Here is a 19,362-nt window from a genome sequence, read left to right on the forward strand (position 1 = left end):
TCTGAAACTATTTTTTGTATATTACAGTATTGAGCAAATAATTGCATTGATAATTGTTGGGAGCCAGAGTTCTCCCTTTGAGGAGGGAGATTCAATATGGAATGGGGAAAGGTAAGGAAGAACCTTGTGGTGGTGCTGGATTGGCATACACTCATGTTTTTTTTTTTCTTTTCCTCTTTTTAAAACAAACAAAACAACATCCTAGCTATGTTTGCTGAAAGAGCAAGTTTCAATGAAGAGATTTGGTTTCCAAATCTTGTTTTCAAAAAATCACTGTCTGCTACAAGGAACCAGGGCTTCTTGAAGATAGGACTGTTTTCATGGCTAGAGGAGGGAAAATGTAACATGGGCCTGAAAAATTTGCTAGGCCAGAAAGTAAAGAAGTGCTAAAAATGCATGAAATTATGTCAAAATGACACAGAAGCCAGCTGATGGGCTTTCCCTGGCCAAACCTGGGATAATTTGAGCATAAAAATAAGTAGTGACATTAATGGATTACATCCCACTGAATAAAATAGAATCCATGAATTCATACTGACAGTAAAAAACAAGCAAGCAAGCAAATGCGGATAGGGAAGGGAGAAGGAGGGCTCTTTACAGTAGGGTGTCAACTAATGTAGAAGTAATGATGAGTTAGAAAGTCACCATTTATGCAATTACTGTGGAGTACCGATAAGTAGCAAAAGGAAGGAAGGTGCCCCAGGTGGGGAAGAACAGTGAACAATTGTTCTGAGAGATGGCTAATCAAACAACCCAAGGGCACAACGACCTTGTGGCACAATGACCTGTTCAGCAAGTAGCCCCCTCCAGCACAGCCCTATAAAACTTCCTTCCAGCCCTTGCCTCTTTGCAGGAGCTTTGCACAAGAGCTCCTTCTCTGCTGTGCTGCCTGTTGCATCCTTGCAATGCATTGTCATGTCTTAATCTGACCTTCTTTACCTACAACTGTCTTGGTAAATTCCTTTACGGCTTGCCCCACTAGCCCTAGAAAGTCACACCTGCAACAATTACCATAGCAATAATTTATTCAGGCAAGAATTGTCAGTGGATGCTGGAAGTTGGTAGAAAATTTATTGGAGAAGAGGATATTTACACACTACCAAAGTATATTCCTACAGATTATTTATTAAATACAAGGAGAAAAAAGGAGGACAAATCTAGTGGAAACCACTTTAATCAAATAATCAAGGTCAACGACATCCTCCCAAATAATACAAACTGACTGTAGGTGTGTCCTGATGTGATGAACATAAATTGCTTATGTAGTGTCTCTGCCAAAAATGTATAATTTTAATTGAATCACAGGGAAACAATGGGGATAAAACAATGGGCCTGTATTCTTCAAAAACATCACTGTCATTAAAGACAAAGCAAGGCCAAGAACTGTTCCAGATTAAAAGAGACTGAAGAGGCCGGGCGCGGTAACTCACGCCTATAATCCCGGCACTTTGTGAGGTCGAGGTGGGTGGATCATGAGGTCAGGCGATCAAGACCATCCTGGTTAACATGGTGAAACCCTGTCTCTACTAAAAAAAAATACAAAAAATTAGCCGGGCGTGGTGGTGGGCGCCTGTAGTCCCAGCTACTCGGGAGGCTGAGGCAGGAGAATGGCGTGAACCTGGGAGGCAAAGCTTGCAGTGAGCCAAGATCTCACCACTGCACTCCAGCCTGAGCGACAGAGTGAGACTCCGTCTCAAAAAAAAAAAAAAAAGAGACTGAAGAGACATGACAACTACATGAAATATGTGATTCTAGATTGTAAAAAAAGGTTTCTATAAAGGATAATATTGGTATTTTATTATCAATATTTCAATATTGATAATATTGAAATTTGAAGATGGAATGTATATTAAACAACTTCCAAAGTTGTTTAAGCATTTATTATCATATGTAACAATAATCTAGAGATAAGGCATATCCTCAGTGACCTCATTACCTGGGGGCCCAGGTGTCTCCCATCTTTCTTCTGTGCCATCCTCAGCAGGTTGGCTTTTCCACTAAGGCTGGTTTCTCATATTCTCCTAAGTACACACATTCTGATGTGCTTAGGAGAGAAGGGTCATAATCTCTGCAATAAGCCTCAAAAGGTTCAGCAAAAACAAACTAAAATAAATACCTATAATTCACATATGTACTAAAATATTTTCCTGAAAAGTATATAAAACATAGTATATAAAATATACTATAAAATTTTCTGTGAAGTTTTTAGGCCAGATTCCATATTTGCCCGTCAAATGAACTGTCTTTAGTTCCTTAATTTGTGATAGGGGTAGCTAAAAAAGTAAAATGCAGCGTAATGCATCTATTATACCTTGTAGGCTAAAGGTGACAAGCTTCATCTCTCTTTTAAAGAAATCAGGTTATTTCCCGAGGTACTAACTTTTCCAGATTGCTCTAATCAAACTCATTTGGTTATAAGCCACTCAAGCTAGTTCAAACAAAAGGTGATAATTGCACTAAGGGGGACCAATTTTCCTGGCATTGGACAAATAGGAGCCATACTGGGATTAGGCATCAACAGACTAGAGCTGGAGAGTGGCTCTGGATTTAAGCAGAAATGTGTGGGCCTCAACTCCATGCTTTGGCATTAATGTGAATGATGGCACCTTGCATATTTCTGTGTCCAACTGGCAGGCCTAGGGATTGGCTGCCCTTGAGTTAGGTATCTGATTTGATCAGTTGTGATGCTCTTGGCTAAAAGTAACAAAAAGCCCAATCCAAAGTTGTTTAAGCATTTATTATCATCTATAACAACAATCTAGAGATAGGGCATGTCCTCAGTGACCTCATTACCTGGGGGCCCAGGTGTCTCCCATCTTTCTGCTCTGCCATCCTCAACAGGTTGGCTTTTCCACGGAGGCTGGTTTCTTTCGTGATTCCAAGTTGGCTGTTATAGCTTCAGGCATTACAGGGGTTGACAACACTGGGAGACAGAAAATGAACTGTCCTTCTCGTGTGTTCCATTTTTTAAAAAGTTTCTCAAAAAAACAAAAACAAAAACAAAAACAAAAAACGGGACACATGGGCAGAATGTGCAAGTTTGTTACATAGGTATACATATGTGTGCCATGGTGGTTTGCTGCACCTATTGACCCATTTTCTAAGTTCCCTCCCCTCACCCCTCACCCCACAACAGGCCCTGGTGTGTGTTGTTCCCCTCTCTGTGTCCATGTGTTCTCAATGTTCAACTCCCACTTATGAGTGAGAACATACGGTGTTTGGTTTTCTGTTCCTATGTGTTCCATTTTTAGGGCAGGGAAAAATGTTCCCAGAAGGCTTCCAACAAACTTCCCCTTAAATCACTTTGGCAGATTAAGCAAGGTAAATGACAACTATTGTGGTTGACTTGGATTAATCAAGGTTCATCCTCTTAGGCTGAGTAGGTGCTCAGCCTGTCATAATACATTTGGCTAAGATAAAGGAATTTTTCTATTAGGATGGAAAAGGAAAATGAGAGAATGGTATTGAATGCAGTGTTGCACTCCCTGGCCTGATCAGTTATGGTGATGCTAAGTGGTTATTTGGTTTAATAAATTATCTTTTTTTTTTTTTGAGATAGGGTCTGCTCTGTTGCCCAGGCTGGGGTGCAGTGGCATGATCTCAGCTCACTGTAACCTCTGCTTCCTGGGCTCAAGCGATTCTTCGCCTCAGCCTCCTGCATATTTGGGACTAAAGACATGAACCACCATGCCCTGCTGTTTTTTGTAGTATTTGTAGAGATGGGGTTTCACCAGTTGCCCAGGCTAGTTTCGAACTCCTGAGCAGCTCAAAGCGATTCGCCTGTCAAAGTGCTGGAATTACAGGTCTGAGCCACCACATTTGTCTAAATTATCCTTTAGGGAAAGAAAATCTGTGCACAAAACAAGTTCTTTTAGAAGATGTGGGCAGGCAGGCAATTATTGGCACCTCAAATATACTAATATTTGCCACATCATAAAATGTAATGAAAGCAATTATCTGATAGGCATATTATTTTATCTATTTCAAAATATATAATAGCTTCTTGTTAAATTACACAAATATACAATCCTTTTGAAAAACTTAAGCTATAAACAAAGAAAATAACTGCAGTTGTAAAGAGAAGTGAGAAGTATATTTACTACTATGGTATGATCTTTAGGTCTAGAAAAACGAAGGAGATCAAGATAATGAGAAGACAAGTCACATACTGGAAGAAAATATTTGCAAAAGACATATCTGAAAATGGACTATTATCCAAAGTAAACACAAAACTCTTAAAATTCAATAATAATAAAAAAATTTGATTAAAAAATTTTTCTGAACAGACACTTGAACCTGAACAGACACCTCACTAAAGAAGATATACAGATGGCAAATAAATGGGTATAAAGATGGCCAACATCATATGTCATCAGGGAATTGCTAATTAAAACAATGAGATATCACCACACACTACACCAGCAGGATAGAGACAGCAAGGAAGTGCCACACTTATTAGAATGGGCAAAATCTAAAACATTGAAAATACCAAATATGGGTGAGGATGTGGAGCAAGAAAAACTCTCATTTATTGCTGGTGGGAATGCAAAATGGTGTAGTCACTTTGGAAGACAGTTGGGCAGTTTCTTACAAAACTAAACATATTCTTACTAACAATCCAGCAATCATGCTCCTTGGTATTTACCCAAATGAGCTGAAAACTTACATCTACACACAAATCTGGACATGGATATTTATAGCAGCATTATTTATAATTGCCAAAACTTGGAAGCAACCAAGATGCCCTTCAGTAGGTGAATGAATAATTAAACTGTGGTAGATCCAGACAGTGGAATGTATTCAGTGCTAAAAAGAAATGAGCTATCAAGATGTGAAAAGACACAGAATAGGCTGGGTTCAGTGGCTCACGCCTATAATCCCAGGACTTTGGGAGGCTGAGATGGTAGAATTGCTTGAGCCTAGGAGTTCGAGACCAGCCTGGGCAACACAGTGAGATCCATGTCCACAAAAAAGAAAAAAAAAAAAAAAAAAGAAAAGACATGGAGTAAACTTAAATGTGGCTGAGCATGGTGGCTTATGCCAGTAATCCCAGCACTTTGGGAGGCCAAGGTGAGAGGATGGCTTCAGTCCAGGATGTTGAGACCAGCTGGGCAACATAATGAGACCTTGTCTCTACAAGAAAATAAAGTTAGCCATGGTGGTGGGTGCCTGTAGTCCCAGCTTCTCGGGAGGCCAAGGTGGGAGGATCCCTTGAGCCTAGCAGTTTGAGGCAGCAGTGAGCTACGATAGCGCTACTGCACTCCGGCCTGGGTGACAGAGTGAAGCCCTGTCCCAAACAAAAAAACAAATCAACCAACCAACTAACAACAACAACAGAAACTTGAATGCACATTACTAGGTAGAGGAAGTTAGCTGAAAAGGATGTATGCTGTGTAATTCCAACTATATGACATTCTGGTAAAGGAAAAACCATGACTATGAAATGAGCAGTGTTTGCCAGTAGTTATTGGGGAGGGAGGGATGAATAGGCAGCACAGAGGATTTTTATGACAGTGAAACTATCCTTTTTATTTATTTGTTTTGAGACAGAGTCTTGCTCTATCGTCCAGGCTGAAGTGCATTGGTGTGATCTCAGCTCACTGCAAATTCCACCTCCCGGATTTAAGTGATTCTCATGCCTCGGCCTTCCTAGTAGCTGGGACTATAGGTGCGTGCCACCATGCCTGGCTAATGTTTTTGTATTTTTAGTAGAGACGGGGTTTTGCCATGTTGATCAGGCTGGTCTTGGACTCTTGGCCTCAAGTGATCCATCCACCTTGGCCTCCCAAAGTGCTAGGATTACAGGTATGAGCCACCAAGCCTGGCCTAGGACAATGAAACTATTCTGTGTGATACTGTAATGATGGGCATGCTATTATACATTTGTCAAAACCCAAAGGATGTGCAACACCAAGAGTGAACCCTAACGCAAATGATGGATAATGATATGTAGGTTCATCAATTGTAAAAAATGTACTTACCACTCTGGTGAGGGATGTTGATAGTGGAGGAGGCTATGCATGTGTGGGGACAGGAGGCAGATGGGAATTCTCTTTACTTTTCTGCTCAGTTTTGCTGTGAACCTAAAACTGCTCTAAAAAATAAAACCTATTAAAAAACAGAACAAGAAACAAAAACAAAACAAGACAAAAAATGAAGGAGAAATCTGAAAATGGCTTGAAGAAAACAATTCCATTTATATTAGCAGCACAAAAAGAAATAGGAATAAATTTAACAAAAGTAGTACAAAACTTGTACTCTGAAAACTAAAAAAGGAATTAAAAGATTATTGTTAAAAGAAATTAATGAAGACATAAATAAATGGCAAGACATCTAACGTTCATGGATTGGAATGTTTAATGTTGCAAACATGGCAATACTTCCCAAATGGACTCACAGATTAAACACAATCTCTATAAAAACTATTATATTTGTTTTTATATTATATTAAACTATTATATTTGTGGCTAATTGTTTTTTTAAATAATGGTGCCAACCCAATTAAATCAGAGAAAAAAGGAAATAGTCTTTTCAACAAATGGTGCTAGGACAACTGAATATCACAAAAGAATAAAGTTAGATCCCTACCTCATGCCATAGACAAAAATTAACTCATAATGATGGATCATAGACTTAAATGTAGAAATAGTACTATGAAAATCTTAGAATAAAATGTGGGAGTAAATCTTTGTGATGTTGGGTTAGGCAAAGCCTTCTTAGACATGATGCCAGCACCACAAGTGACAAATGAACAAGCAGATAAATTGGACTTGATCAAAATTAAAACAAACTAACTAAAAACCTTTTGTGCTTCAAAGGACACCATCAAGAAAAGATGATAGGGGCTGGGCGCGGTGGCTCACGCCTGTAATCCTAGCACTTTGGGAGGCTGAGGCGGGTGGATCAGGAGGTCAGGAGATCGAGACCATCCTGGCTAACACAGCAAAAACCTGTCTCTACTAAAAATACAAAAAAAAAAAAATTAGCCAGGAGTGGTCGTGGGCACCTATAGTCCCAGCTACTTGGGAGGCTGAGGCAGGAGAATGGCGTGAACCCGGGAGGCAGAGATTGCAGTGAGCTGAGATTGTGCCACTGCACTCCAGCCTGGACAACAGAGTGAGATTCCATCTCATGAAAAAAAAAAAAAAAAAGAAGAAGAAAAGACAATAGAATGGAAGAAAATATTTGCAAATTAAATATTGATGAGACTTACGTCCAAAAAAAATAAATAACTCTTAAAACAACAAAAAGATAAATAACTCAATTGATAAATGGGTGAAGGATCTGAATGAACAAACATTTTTTCAAAGAGAAGATATACAAATGGCCAAAACGCACATGAAAGATGCTCCATATTTGTACTAGTCCGTTTTCACAGTACTACAAGGAAACTACCTGAGACTGGGTAGTTTATAAAGAAAAAGGTTTAATTGACTCACAGTTTTGCATGGCTGGGGAGGCCTCAGGAAACTCACAATCATGGTAGAAGGTGAATGGAGAAGCAAGCACCTGCTTCATATGGCAGCAGGAGAGAGACAGCAAGGAAGTGCCACACTTTAAAACCATCAGCTCTTGTGACAACTCACTCACTCTCAAGAGAAGAGCATTGGGGAAACCACCCCCATGATCCAAACACCTCCCACCAGGTTCCTCCCTTGACATGTGGGGATTACAATTTGAGATGAGATTTGGGTGGGGACACAGAGCCAAACCATATCAATATTATAGGCCATTAGGGAAATGCAAACCAAACCACAATGAGATCCCACTTCATTTCCACTAAGATGGCTATAATAAAGAAAATGGACAGTAATAAATGGTGGCAAGGATTCAGAGAAATTGGAAACCACCCAGCTGGTGGGAATATCTTTTTGGGGTAATGAAAATGTTTGAAAATTGATTGTTGCAGTGGTTGCATAGCTTAGTGAATATACTAAAAACCATTGAATTGTATAATTTAAATGAGTGAATTGAGTGCAGTCTGTTGCCATTTTAAAATTAATTAATTATTTAATTAATTTATTTTTGGGATGGAGTCTAGCACTGTCAGCCGGGCTGGAGTGCAATGGCACAATTTCAGCTCACTGCAACCTCCGCTTCCCGGGTTCAAGTGATTCTCCTGCCTCAGCCTCCTCAGTAACTGGAATTACAGGTGCCCACCACCAAGTCCAACTAATTTTTTGTATTTTTAGTAGAGACGGGGTTTCACTATTTTGGCCAGGCTGGTCTCGAACTCCTGACCTCGTGATCTGCCTGCCTTGGCCTCCCAAAGTGTTGGGATTACAGGCATGAGCTACCGCACCCGGTGCCATTTATATTTAAAGAGAGGATGGACATATATACATATATCTGAAATATTGCTTATACTTTAAAAAATGGAAGGACAAGCCATAAAAATAAATGGCCATTTATATAATAAAGAATGAGGGAGCATTTATGGAATGAAGTGGAAGCTAGATTTTTCTCAAATAGACCTTGTTTTATAGACTTTAGAACCACACAAATAATTTATATAATTATAAAACAAAATTAAAACTAAAAATGCAACTCCTAAAAATTGAAATAAAAATTAAGCACATCAGCCTGTGTACTGAGCTAGTGGCATAACCACACATGAGAAACTTTTCCAAGTAACATTATTATAATTATTAATTTTTTTTTTTTTTTTTTTTTTTTTTGAGATGGAGTTTCGCTCTGTCACCCAGCCTGGAGTGCAGTGGTGCAGTCTTGGCTCACTGAAACCTCTGCCTCCTGGATTCAAGCAATTCTCTTGCTTCAGCCTCCCCAGTAGCTGGGATTACAGGTGTGTGCCACCATGCCTGGCTAAGTTTTGTATTTTTAGTAGAGATGGGGTTTCAGCATGTTGAACAGGCTGGTCTTGAACTCCTGACATCAACTGATCCGCCCAGTTTGGCCTCCCAAAGTGCGGGGATTATAGGTGTGAGCCACTGCAACCGGCCTCCAAGTGACTTTAAAACATAGTAATTGACTATACATCTCTACTGGAATATACCCTAATCAGAAAAAGAATTGCAAAAAAGTCCCCCCAAAACAACAACAAAAAACCCAAACTATGTTCAGTGATCATATTGTGGTGGTGCTGTGGACTGTTATTCTGAGACTATTCATGATGGGAAAAAGTAAATAGGTAATTACGGTGGGATTTTAGGCACAGGGGAAAAGGAGGTACAGATATGAGGTTGATGAAGATAGTACTGGTTTTGAATTGGATACAGCAATAAAACTCATGATGTTTTATATCTTTAAAACAACAACATTTCCTAGTTCCACCCACTGCAAAGGTCTAGAAACAATGAACCGGTCAAGAATGACCCCGTAGGAATAAGCACCCATTCTAGATAGTGGCCTCTAAAATACCATTTCCCACTGAGAAGAATTAGGGCTCCTTGGAGACGTGCTGATTCCACATCTGAGGCAGGAAATGTTGAAGATGAGTCTGGAACATCTTGTTATTTAGAAGGTAAGGAAGCTATCAAAGGCTTTTATAGTCATGTCAAAGAACTCAGAAGTTACTTTGAGAAGATTCCCATTGGCTAAAGGTGGGACAATTTCAACATCAATGAGAATGAGAATTGAAATGAATTAAACACATCAAATATACAGGCTGAGTATCCCTTATCCAAAATGCTTGGGACTAGAAATGTTTCGGATTTTGTATTTTTTTTGGATTTTGGAATATTTGCATATATATAATGAGATATCTTAGGGATAGGACCCAAATCTAAACACAAAAATCATGTATGTTTCATATACAGCTATATACACAGTCTGAAGGTAATTTTACACAATATTTTAAGTAATTTTGTGCATGAAACAAAGGTTGTGTAGACTGAACTATCAGAAAGCAAAGGTGTCACTATCTCAGTCACCCATCTGGACAATCTGTGGTTGTTTGACATCACCATTATTCCTGACTCTGAATTTATATGCTACTGATAAGCAAACATTTTCTTACACTGGTTCACACATAAGTGCCTAACAATAAAAAATGTGACCCACCATTATTAATCCAGTGAAAAACTAATGTGTTCAGGGTAACTAAATGGCACAGTAGCATCACCAGAACACCTGTGTCAGCTGGTAAACAACAGTGACAGCCAACATGGCTGCTTTCAGTCTCCACTGTGTCCTGTCACATGTGGTCAGGTGTTGAATTTTCCACTTGTGGAATCATGTTGGTGCTCAAAAAGTTTCAGATTTTGGAATCTGGGTTTTTGGATTAGGAATGCTCGACCACTATTGAAAATATTTGTTTTTGAGACAGGGTTTCACTCCACTGAATGCAGTGGCACAGTCTTGACCTCCTGGGCTCAAACAATCCCCACACCTCAGACTCCAGAGTATCTGAGACTACAGGCGTGCATCACCATGCCTGGCTAATTTTGATATTTTTTTGTGGAAATGGGTTTTCGCTATGTTGTTCAGGCTGGCCTTGAACTCCTGAGCTCAAGCAATCTGCCTGCCTTGGCCTCTCAAAGTGCAGGGACTATAGGCGTAAGCTACCATGCCTGGCCTGTATTTAAATTCTTAAATTCTTTAAAACCCTCACAACTCTCACTCGTAATTTTTGATGGATATGAGGGAACCAACTCATTATTTTGAAAATTGTTAAATAAAGGGAAAGAATTAAGCATGAATCCTGCCTTTCCCATATAAACTGTATTTTAGGGAAACCAAATATATGTTGAAGGGAAGTTTCTTTTTATAAAAGCATTTCAGCAAATATATGGATGACAGAATTAGAATATCACCATTTTGTAAACTTTAATATATGTAAGTAATGATAATCAATAACTGCTAACAGCACATACACCACTTGCACATACACATATACACACACACACAACCACCCCAAATGAAAAAGACCACCAACACTAAATTTTGATGGAATGTGGAGCACCTAGGACTTTCATACATTGCTGTTGGAAATGAAAAATGATACAACCACTTTGAACTGTTTGACAGTCTCTTTTGAAGTTAAATAATAATTTTCATTCCCAAGTACTTACTGAGAAGAAATTAAAATGCCCACAAAAGGGTGTGCATAAGAATGTTCAGGGCTGGGCATAGTGGCTCACACCTATAATACCAGTGCTTTGGGAGGCCAAGGTGGGAGGATCACTTGAAGAGAAGTTTGAGACCAGCTTGGACAATATAGAGAGAACCCTTCTCTACAAAAGTACTAAAAAATTCCAGCCTGGGCAACATAGTGAGACTCTGTCTGTACAAAAAAATTAAAAAATTTAGCCATGTGGGGCGTTTTGCACCTGTAGTCCCAGTTACTCTGGAGGCTGAGGTGGGAGAATCACTTGAGCCCAGGATGTCGAGGCTCAGTGAGTCAGGATGGCACCACTGCACTCTAACCTGGGCAACACAGTGAGACCTTGTCTCTAAAACAGAAAAACGAAAAGTTCACAGCAGCTTTATTCCCAAACTATTATTCTCAAACAGTTCCAAACTGGAAACACCCCAAATGTCTATGAAAAGGAGAATGGATAAACAAATTATGGTATATTCACATAATGGAATATTACTTAGCAATAAAAAAGGATGAACTAGTGCATTCATATATGCAACAACATGGAGATACATTTAAAAAACATTTTGTTAAGAAACTGGACATAAAATACTACATACTGTATTATTTCATTCATAGGAAGTCCAAGAATAGGCAAAACTATCTGCTATGGGATTTTTTTTTTTTTTTTTGAGTCAGAGTCTTACTCTGTTGCCCAGGCTGGAGTGCAGGGGGGGTGCAATCTCAGCTCACTGCAACCTCCGCCTCCTGGGTTCAAGTGATTCCTGTGCCTCAGCCTCCTGAGTAGCTGGGACTAATGGTGTGTGCCACCATGCCTGGCTAATTTTTGTGTTTTTATAGAGGCGGGGTTTCCTCATGTTGGCCAGGCTGGTCTTGAACTCCTGACCTCAAGTGATCCACTCTCTTTGGCCTCCCAGAGTGCTGGAATTACAGGCATGAGCCACCGTGCCTGGCCTGCTATGGTTTAAATGCCTATGTCTCTCCAAAATTTGTGTTGAAATTTAATCTCCACTGTGGTGTTATTAAGAGGTGGGGCCATTTGGTAAGTGGGTAAGTGTTCTGCCCTTATGAATGGGATGAGTGCCCTTATAAAAGAGGCTTCAGGGAGCTGCCTGGTCCTTCTGTCTCTTCTGCCATATGGGAACACAGTGCCTCTTCCACTATGTGAGGCTGCAGCAACAAAGCACTACTCTTGGAAGCAGAGACAAGCCCTTAGCAGATACTGAATCTGCTGGTGCTTTGATCTTGGACTTCCCAGCCTTTGGAACTGTGAAAAATATGTTTCTATTATTTATAAATTACCCAGTCTAGGGTATTTTGTGATAGTGGCATAAAATAACTAAGACACTATCTATGGTGATGGAAATGAGAAAATAGTTGGCTCTGGGGCTGGACAGGAACTGACTATAAAGACCCATAAGAGAACTTTCCAGAATGAAGGAAATATTCTGTGTCTTGTTTTTGGAGGAAGCTACATGGGTGCACGCAATTGTGAAAACAAATTGAGCTGTTACTATCTGTATATTTTAATTATAACTCAATTAAAAAGTGATAGATTTTATGTGCCTCTTGATGAGTGCACACAGTCACTTATGAAATACTACCAACATTTTTGAATCTGAATCTGATCAAGCTCCTAGATCTAAACATCAATTTACAGGAAATAGAGGGAATAAAAAAAAACCTTATTTAATGACACCTTGGGGATGCGATCTGCAAAACTCAGACTGTGGGAATTATATTGTAGTACTTACACCAAGGTAGGGGCCCCTGTTCTGACCCTCCTCTGGCTGGACCCCTCTACTTAATATAGAATTAAACATTAATTTTAACCCCAAAGAAAAACACCATCAATACTTTTTTGTTTGTATCAACATATATTAATCATTAAAAAAGGAATCCTATTATGCATATTATTTTACAACTTATTTTTTAAAAACAGTGCATCTTGGGGCATCCTCTTTTGTCAACATAGAAGTCTACCTCATTCTTTTTAACATGGTATCAAATTGTATACGACAGTTTTTCTCAGCCTTTTAGACTTTTTTTCTTTTTTCTTTTTTGAGATGGAGTCTCACTTTGTCGCTCAGGCTGGAGTACAATGGCATGATCTTGGCTCACTGCAACCTCTACCTCCCAGGTTCAAGCGATTCTCCTGCCTTAGCCTCTTGAGAAGCTGGGATTACAGGTGCCTGCCAGCATGCCCGGCTAATTTTTGTATTGTTAGTACAGATGGGGTTTCACCATCTTGGCCAGGCTGGTCTTGAACTCATGACCTCATGATCCACCCACCTCAGCCTTTCAAAGTGTTGGGATTACAGGTGTGAGCCACTGCACCCAGCATAGACATTTTTTCTTAATTATTACTGTCCCATGAAGTTTTAATACCACATATATACTATATATCTGTTTATATGCTTTACACATATCTATGATTTAGAAAAAAAAATTTCCCTCAAAAATCAATTTTCACCTCCTGGTTGCAATATTGCCCCTCTGTGAATGCATGATATAGGTATTCATATCCTATTTCATAAGTGTAGTACTTTTGATATTCCAATACTGCATTACCCATATTTATGCATATATTTTGTTTCTGTAGGATATATTTCTAGAATTGAAAGGTTATATTGAAAGTTATTAATATTTAATTGATATTGCTAAAGATTGTGCCAATTATATGCCAATCAACATATATTGAGAATCTGGCTTCAGTTTTTACACTTAAGTCACAAATCCATGTGAAATTTATTCTGGAAATAAGGTAAAGATCTAATTATCTTTCTCCTCTAAATCTAGTTCAATGTACTTATATACTTCACTGGATTCATCTTTTTTTGATTTACCACATATTAAATTTGGTAAGTGCTCTTAGATATATTCAGGCTTTGAATTCTGTTCCACGACTGTTTGTTTATTCCATTACCATGCTATGTTTATTATTCTTGTTTTACACTTTATTATAATACAATTCCCCTTTATGAATTCTATTTTCTTGTTTTTTTTTTTCATGTTTTCTCTCAATGAATTTTGGAGTAATTCTGTTTAGTCCCAAACAAGCAAACAAACAACAAAAACAGGCTCTTAAAATACTTTTGGGATTAATATTGGAATTTTACCAAATTTGTGGATTAACTTAGTGAGGCTGTAGAATGCTTTTAGAGTACATTACAGAGTTACATTTAAAATAAGACAGAGAAAAAAAGAAATAATGTTGATTTAATGATGTATACTTCTATATTAGAATACTTTGAGCTGTAAATGACAAAAATCAAGGTAAAACCCAAGGTTAAGTATAAAAGAGAGTTTATTGGCTCATTTAACAGATAAGTCCAGTGGTAAAACTAGTTTTCAGGCATGTCCGGATCTCTGGGTTCAAATAATGTCATCAGGATTTGGTCTCTCTGTCTTCCAGCTCAGCTTCTTTAGCCTCAATATTAGACAAACCTCCGTGTGGTAGCAAAGGTGGCCTGTCTGCTCTGTGTCTGTACGGTCTTTAGCACCTGCAGTATAACATCAGAGGGAGAGAAGCTTTTTTTTTTTTTTTTTTTTTGAGACGGAGTCTCGCTCTGTCGCCCAGGCTGGAGTGCAGTGGTGCAATCTCGGCTCACTGCAAGCTCCGCCTCCCGGGTTCACGCCATTCTCCTACCTCAGCCTCCCGAGTAGCTGGGACTACAGGCGCCCGCCACTGCGCCCGGCTAATTTTTTTCTATTTTTTAGTAGAGACGGGGTTTCACCGTGGTCTCGATCTCCTGACCTTGTGATCCGCCCGCCTCGGCCTCCCAAAGTGCTGGGATTACAGGCGTGAGCCACCGCGCCCGGCTTTTTTTTTTTTTTAAATAGTGTCAGCGGGCCGGGTGCGGTGGCTCACGCCTGTAATCCCAGCACTTTGGGAGGCTGAGGTGGGTGGATCACCTGAGGTCGGGAGTTGCAGACCAGCCTGACCAACATGGATTAACCCCGTCTTTACTAAAAATAAAAAATTAGCTGGGTGTGGTGGCACATGCCTATAATCTCAGCTACTTGGGAGGCTGAGGCAGGAGAATCACTTGAACCTGGGAGGCGGAGGTTGCGGTGACCTGAGATTGCGGTGAGCCGAGATTGCGCCATTGCACTCCAGCCTCGGCAACAAAAGTGAAACTCCGTCTCAAACAAAACAAAACAAAACAAAACAAAACAAAAATTAAATAAATAGTGCCAGCAAAAGTACCAATGATGGTTCTCATTGGTCAGGTCTGAATCAAGTGTAGGAATGGGGGCAGGGTGGGTAGTTGGGAATCAGTCCCACTTGAACCAGCTAAGGCTGGTGAGTGGTGGTTTCCTGAAAGGGTGGTTTCCTGAAAGGGATGTGGAGCAACCAAAAAATCAGGAATTATACACCATAATACCTCTTTATTTATTTATTATACATCATAATACCTATTTATTTATTTATTAGATGGAGTCTCGCTCTGTCGCCCAGGCTGGAGTACAGAGGTGTGATCTTGGCTTACTGCAACCTCTGCCTCCTGGGTTCAAGCAATTCTCCTGCCTCAGCCTCCCGAGTAGCTGAGATTACAGGCGCCCATCATCACACTCAGCTAATTTTTGTATTTTTAGTAGAGACAGGGTTTTAGCATGTTGGCCAGGCTGGTCTTGAACTCCTGACCTAAGCTGATTTGCCTGCCTTGGCCTCCCAAAGTGCTGGGATTACAGGTGTGAGCCACCACGCCCTGCTGATAATACCTGTTTAGAAAAAGAGGATTTAAAAGCAACATTAGGGAATATTACTAAGTTGAAGTTCTAATACTATTTTTTAGATTATGAATTTATTTTAGGGCTAAAGTGAAAAGAAACAAGGCCACTGGGCAGGAAAACATGATGATAGACATTAAAAAGTTACTTGTAATTGAACAATATTTGTTAGAATTATAATGCTTATTCTTAATGTTACTCTTCCTTCATTTCTTGATCTCATTACTACTTAGATTCTCCAAAACCTTGCTTCATAAATTTGTCCTGTTTTGCAGCTTAATCTTGCCTTCTATTTTTTTCCCCTGCTCCTAAGGAACCCCATTCCATACCTCCCTAAACAAATCAACAAGCCTCTCAATTCTACTGCTTTTTAAAGCTCCTCTTCTTATATTCATTGGCCAGTTGTTTAAAGTCATCAATGATTTCCTTAATCATCAAATCCAATGGCCTTTACCCTCCTTGATGGCTTGCTGTCTCTGTAGGATTTGACAATATTGACTGAACTTTCCTTCTTGAAACCTGGAATCTTAGTTCCTGTGAAACCCACTCTCCTGATGTTTCTCTTAGCTTTCTGATGACTTTTTCTCTGTTTACTTTGTTGGTTTTTCTTCCTCACCTTCTTTGTATGTGGGTGATTCTCAAGGTTCTGGCTTCAAACTGTTTCACTATTCACTCTTTTTTTTTGGCAGTTTCAAATACTTACTTTCAAAAGAAGGGTATACATCTTCTTCTTCTTCTTCTTTTTTTTTTTTTTTAGATAGAGTCTTACTCTGCCCCCCAGGCTGGAGGGCAGTGGCTGCTTCCCCTGCTCAAGTGATTCTCTTGCCTCAGCCTCCCATGTAGCTGGGATTACAGGTATGCACCACCACACCCGGCTAATTTTTGTATTTTTGGTACAGACAGGGTTTTGTCATGTTGGCCAGGCTGGTCTCGAATTCCCGACCTCAAGCGATCCATGTACCTCAGCCTCTCAAAGTGCTGGGATTACAGGTGTGAGCCACCGCACCCAGCCTACATCTTCTATTTAACTGCTTCTGATCAGTTCCTCTCCTAACACCTGTGTGATCTAATCCTAACTGCCCACTATCTAGAAAGATGGAGCTTAACTTCTTAACTTCCTCTAAAAAGATCTTTCTCTTCTGAATCCCATGGTACTTTTTTGTTTTTAAATAGCACTACTTTAAAACTTGCATTAGCTGCTTACGTGTAAGACTTGTCTTACTTTCTGACCTATAAACTTGCTTTTTCTTTTTTTTTTTTTTTAAGGAGGTGGGACCCCTGCTCTATAAACTTCTTTAAGAAGATTTTCTTCTTTTTAAACTTTTATTTTAGGTTTGGGGGTACGCATGAAGGTTTGTTGTAAAGATTATTTCATCACCCACGTATTAAGCCTAGTACCCCATATTTTTTCTGCTCCTCTCCATGCTCCCACCCTCCACCCTCAAGTAGACCCCAGTGTTTCTTGTTCCCTTAAGATTTTCTAATTCAACTCTGCATCTCCTATACTGTAAAGCACTGTGTTTTGTATTTTTTCATTTGTTTATTCAACATACATAAGCACTGACTCTGTATTGTGCTAGGAGCTGGGTAAGTGGTTAAAAAAAACCGTGGTTTCTGCCCTCAGACAGTTTAGAGTCTCATGAAAATACATATTGTGATATATAATTAATAAAACTTTATTGAAAGAATGAATCTTACATCTTAAACTCCTTTTTCATCTTCTTTCCCCAAACTCCTGACCTACATTCCTGCACCCTTTTCCCTGATAAATCCCACAGATTTCTCAAACCCAACAGCTGAACTGGATTCATGTGCTATGGATACATATGAATAAGTTTGCCCCATGTTCAAGAAACTCGCAATCACCTTCTCTCCCCAAACCTTCTGCTGATTTTAGTATCAATGTTACTACCTCCTCCTTATTACCAAGGGGAAATCTTGGTATTCTTTTTGACTTCTTTCTTCATACTTAATTCTTTAATTCAAACAATTATCCCTCTTGTTGAGGTCCTTTCACCTATAGCAGAGGTTGAAAATTAGTGACTCATGAATTGTATCTAGTCAGTAGAGGTGTTTTGTTTTGTATAATATTATTGCAAATATGATTTTTCTGTTTCTCCTGAAAAATCAGAATATCTGGCAACACTGAATCCTTATTCTTGCAAGAACTGGCTGGAGTTTTAGATGGGACAGCTCAATCAAGTCTACCATTCTAATCTCTATCACTCCTTGCTTTTGTCACATTCAGTCCATTTCCTCACTTATGAAACTTTCTTAGTCCCTAATTTAGGCATTTGAGTTTGCCATCTCTGGCCTGTGTGATCATAGACTGTCAGTGGCGGAAGAGATATTAAAAGATCAACTCGTCTAATGGTCTTCTTCTTCCTCTCCCCACTCTTTAAGAGATGGAGAAAAGAGGTCTAAAGAGCTTACATTACCCAATCAATTTCATACAGCTAATGTGTAACAGGATTCTATAATATGCCATTAGACACCCCCCATATGGATCATGTGAAAGTTATAACTATATTTTCCCTTTGGTTTAGTTGCTAGGAACCTCAGAGCCCAATCTGTGGCACCCCTCTAGTAATTACATAGACCTTTTGGTATGAAGTTTTGGGGTATTAACAAACTCCTGGCTTTATTTTGTTTTCCATTTACCTTTGCCTCAGTTTCTCTTCCAATCGTTTTCTCCTATGATAGTGTGTAGTTTTTCCTCAAGCATACTCAATCTTTTGTGAACAAGGTGGGACATCAATACAGGTGTAAACTGTTCGGCTGTATTGTCTGGCTCCCAATTTCTTTCTTTCGCCTGTCATTCTCCTTCGGCTACTCACATTCTCTATTTTCCTTGACAGCCAAACTTCTTGAAAGAATTGTCTTCACATGCTGTGTCCACTTCATCCTGTCTTCTCAATTCGCTGTAAACAGATTTAAAGTCTTCAATGCCTTCTTTGTTGCTATGATATTGATACCAAAATTATATTGTATTCGCCCATATATGCAGGACACAAAATGGTTTCCCTAAATTATCTCAACTATGAAAAAATATGCAGAAAAAAATTAATAGGTAATGCATGAAAATTTTGTTACTTCTGATGACTGATGAGATTTATTTTCTTTTAAAAAGTTTTCCACAATTTTAAAAACAAGCGCATTAGAACATATCCCGATGTAAATTAGAAATTCTCAACTTACATTTTCTAAAAGGAGGCAGAAAACTAGAGAAGCGACAATGAGGAGCCACTGGGCCACACTTCATTTCACCTTAAGACAGACTCAGAGAAAAACAAGAGGGTGCGACTCAGATCCCCGGGGCCAGCGGCTGGGCCAAGGGGCACGACTGGATAACCGATTGTGAGGAAAATCTTAAGAGAGCCCTCACGACCCTTTAGCACATCCTAAAAGACCTCTGAACTTCTCTGCCTCTCCCGCTAACGGCTGCAAACCGCAGATAACGGTCAATCGCCTCCGGTTGTCCTGGTAACAGCCAGCAACGACAATCCCGCCTCCCTAACTCCTCCCAGAATACTGTGCGTCTTCTGCTTTACTTCCAGGTTCGGAGGACC

The 19,362-nt window shown here is 39.5% G+C and overlaps 1 long non-coding RNA gene across 1 annotated transcript; it reads right to left on the reverse strand.

The window, feature by feature from the left end:
• Positions 1-14,352: 14,352 nt before the first annotated feature.
• LOC103238599 (uncharacterized) lies at positions 14,353-19,253 on the reverse strand. The gene is made up of 3 exons (XR_499226.3): positions 18,992-19,253; positions 18,455-18,714; positions 14,353-14,562 (listed from the first exon to the last, which is right to left on the reverse strand). It is a non-coding gene; the product is annotated as an uncharacterized lncRNA (long non-coding RNA).
• Between the last annotated feature and the right edge of the window lie 109 nt (positions 19,254-19,362).

Source organism: Chlorocebus sabaeus, chromosome 11 (assembly GCF_047675955.1).
Source record: "Chlorocebus sabaeus isolate Y175 chromosome 11, mChlSab1.0.hap1, whole genome shotgun sequence".
Lineage (NCBI taxonomy): Eukaryota > Metazoa > Chordata > Mammalia > Primates > Cercopithecidae > Chlorocebus > Chlorocebus sabaeus.